Raw genomic sequence first — 4,049 nt, forward strand, 5'->3', positions numbered from 1 at the left:
AACAATATACTTTGCCGCCAGTAAAAATACAGTGCAAATCACGTATAAAAAGTTTTATCGGTGCAAAAACACTCACCAGGTTTAAAAGCTAAAAGATGTAAAAAATAACATATTTGGTCTTCACTGTCTAAGAGGAAAATGCTTGGTCATCACACAATTATTATTGCAAAACGAGTTTTATTATATACTGGTTGGTACGCGCATTCCAAGAGAAACCGAATATTTAAAGCCAGTAAATTTTGCGGAGTAGTTGTATGGGCAGAGATGAGCTTCTTTCTATAGACAAGAAGACGGCGCCCTTCAAGGACCACAGGCGGCTTACTTGAGCGTCTCGGTGACCACCCTCACTCTGAGTTTATGACAGAGCATGAACAGGTGAAAACGAAGTGCAGGAGCCGTGCCCGTACCCAAGCATGCAGCGAACGCCCAGCGCAGCAATTAAATTTCACTTTTTACCCCTTCAACAACCAACTTCCAACAACTATACACAAACTATGTTCCCTGCACTTCATGAGAGCGAGCCAAAACAATGTCTCGCGTAAACGACTAAGAATTGGCATACTTCCGACATATTTATAAACAGTTGTGAGCTAGAAATAAAATGAGTAAAATAAAACCACAATTCCTTCTTTTTCTTTGCTTGCGAATTTTTACATCTCCTAGAAAGACTCCCAAGAGAGATTTCTTTACGGGTATTTATGGAAACCGCTCTTTCAATCAGGCTTGCCAGGGAAATGCAGGTTGGTTTCTAACAATGAAATGCATATTTCCTAGACCAACACGCATTAGGATGGTTAACCACACGTTTTGTTTCTTTGTTTTTCGAAAAAAATTTCTGGTTTTGATGAAAGCAGCGTAGGCGATATTGCACATTTCGACAAATATATACCGGGCAATGAGCTCCATAGCGAAAAGCAGTTGATAGCTTAAGCGAGCGTCCTCCTTTATCATTATTGTCTTTTCAGGCTACATAAACACAAATTGTTTACCCTGTTGCATGTCCGTTCTTCCATTCAGCCACACGGACAAAAGTAATGAGATTTCTTCTGGAGGACGTAATTGTGGCAAAACATTTGGGAACAAAATTTTTTACGCACTTTAATGGATAGAAAACACTTTGATAAAATGCCGGCATCGTGACAAGGGCCAAGAATTGACCCGGGATACCTATTCTACACAAACCCACTTCCGCTCATTTGCGGAGCGTCGTGAGACTTGTGCTTTTCGAGCGTGCCCTGGGTCTGCAGTACCTCTCGTAGTTGAGTGTCCTGGTCTGTAGAATGCACCGAGCTTGGAATTTCTTGCGGGTATGTTCTGTAGGTATCTTCGGTCACGAGCCGGGCAAAGTACCACATGATGTGCCATTGGTCCGCCGGATCCACTGCACAAACACTGAACACACCACTCGAATGGTGTACTAGGATTTCCATTTGCAGCACTGCTAGGGGGGCGAGTGACGCGGTCCGCATCTGCCTTAGGATGAGGCATTCTGCAAACTGGGCGCCGTCTGGGCAGGCGGAATTTTCCGGTTGTATTATCACGCATGCCCACCCGTCTTGTCGAGTCTCATGTATAAATGGATGGCGTGTACTGCCTTCGTGACAGAGTTGTTGATGCTCTCTTTATGTCAGGCACTTTTGTTGAGCAACGGGCCGAAAACCCTGATCTTGGGAATTTCTAGGGTGCGTATCCCAGACGCAGTCACGATTTTGAAGTGATCGCACTCACTCGGTGTTGCCCTTTCTTTCCCACTCGTTACGGTATGAGAATGAACAGCTCGAATTTTCAGGGCAGGTATACTAGGGTGGTTCCGTCCAGGGGATACTAAATGGTGGCGACCGCCGCTTCTATCTGGCTGTCGACGCTGGCGTCGAGACCACCGTTCGGCCATCGAGTAATGTCCGCATAGAACGTGTACCGGACGCTCATCCCCGCCACTGCCCTGACTACTCCGATGATGAATATGTTGAAGGAAAGCAGCGAGTTGTTCAAACGCTGCGGGGTACGCATGTTGCCGAGCGTGCATTCGGGGAGTGTAGATTTTTCAGGTGCAGTTCTATTTTGCGGTTGGTCAAGAAGTCCTGGATATCACAGTAGCTCATTACGCCATGTTGAGTCTTGGTGGTCGTGCTTATATGGTTCAGTGTCTGACTCCATAGAACGATCTTAGTAAATAGAACGCCATACATACCTTGCTGTATTGTGTCTGCGGTCATTAATTTATTGTTTGAGTTGTGACAAGACCTCTTGTGTACTCAGTCTGTGCCAGAAGCCGATCATCGCGTTCGGATAGACGCCTTCCTTCTCCAAATATTCCTCCCACCGTCTGGCTACCACGTGCTCCAGCACATTGCCCACATAGAACGTGAACAAGATAGGACTCATGTAGGCGATGTCCAGCGGTCACGTGGATTCGGTATCAGGATCATTCTGGGCGTTTTTTTATTGTCTTCAGAGCATGCCCAACTCCAGCATTTGCTTGAGCACCGGTTACGGCCTCGATCGATGAATCGTAGAGGATATGGTGGCTGCCCACTGCCAAGCGGGTTTTAAGCACGTGCAGGGCTACGCGTACCTCTGACGGGGCAATGTATCTGTCAAGCACCGCGTTGTGCAGCCACCTGCACGGCGGGTATGTTTCTCTTGGCGTGTCCGGCAGATACTACCACTCCAGGTTGTTTTTAATGGCGTCTTTTTTTGATGTGTAGACGCGTCCTAGAGGCGTGCCAGAAGGCCCGGCTGTGTGAGTTTGTCTTGATTCCGTGTAAAAGGTGCGGAAATAGGTTTCAGGTGTCACCGCGATGCGGTTACCCCTAAGCTCGGTTGCAGACTTCGTTCCACTGCAGGTGACACACGACCTCGCAGTGGTGTTCAATGTTCCTGTTTAGGTCGGCCACGTGCTTTTTAATTGGCGACTGAGCCTGTGCAGCTTTCCACATGCGTGTATCGAACGTTTGGCCTCCATCAGATGGGCTAGCGGCTGTCCATGGCCTCGATGGCCTTGATGGCCAACTGCAATGCATCACGGAGCTCAAGCCGTCTAGGCTTCGATGATTGGAATCCTTGGGGCGTCTATTACGAAAACTGTCCCCTTCCGTCCACTTGAGTGCAATGGTGTTGAATCGGAATTGGTTGGGTATCGTAATTTCGAGAACGTGGTGGTCGCCCACCAGTTGTAATGCAGTTATGTGCCGTTTTTCTTTGCCGGCGTGGTCATTGCTAATAAAAGTAAGGTCTGGTGTGGCGTCATTGGCTGCAGAGATGCCGATGAGGATAGGATGAGCAGGGTCTATGATCAGGGCACAGTGGTGGTCGAGAAAATGCTGGGCTATGTCCTTCACGTCACGGACTTCTCCCTGACCCCTGTTGGTCTCCTACAATGGGCAAGGTGTTGGCTTTCTCTAGGGACTTGTGGTGTATAGTAGTGTCCTAAATTTCATTTTGTGCTTCGTGTAATTGTAGATGTTGGCGAGTACCTGGTAGCCTTTGTGTTGTTTGCTTTCGAGGATTCCCTTCAAGGTGTATTACATCCTGCTGCGGCCGTGTTTGTACTGGAGCTTCAGTTTTGTGAGCCCTTTGTGGACGAACGCGCCAACGCCCTTCCACTCTGCAGGACTAACTTGAGGGTGATCTAAAGAGAGCATAGGGGTTGCCATCACCGTTTTTTGCGCCAGATTGCTGGCGAGTTTCTCGGAACTGTGGTGATGTGTTTATCTCGCGCATCTCTGTTGTTGCAGCTGTGGCATTTCGAATGCAGCTGTGGCATTTCGAATACTATACCGTAAGGCCCGGCAGCCACCCTATTGGTGCTTGGAGTTGGGACATGTTTTAGTGAAGTTAGTGGTTCCATCTCTTTTCCGAGGTGTGGGTGGTTGGTGAATTGCGCGTCAAAGATTGGGCACGTCAAAGATTGTTGCGGGCAACGATTGCGCGTCAAAGATTGTTGCACGTCAAAGATTATTACCTTGAGGGTCGGTTCAATAAAGTGGAAACTCTCTTGTATAGTGGGGATGGAAGTGGTCATGAGCTGCTCCTGCCGCGCCAGTCGT

The sequence above is a fragment of the Haemaphysalis longicornis genome, unplaced genomic scaffold (genome assembly GCF_048455015.1).
Source record: "Haemaphysalis longicornis isolate Haplotype H1 unplaced genomic scaffold, Haemaphysalis longicornis Haplotype H1 scaffold_11, whole genome shotgun sequence".
NCBI lineage: Eukaryota > Metazoa > Arthropoda > Arachnida > Ixodida > Ixodidae > Haemaphysalis > Haemaphysalis longicornis.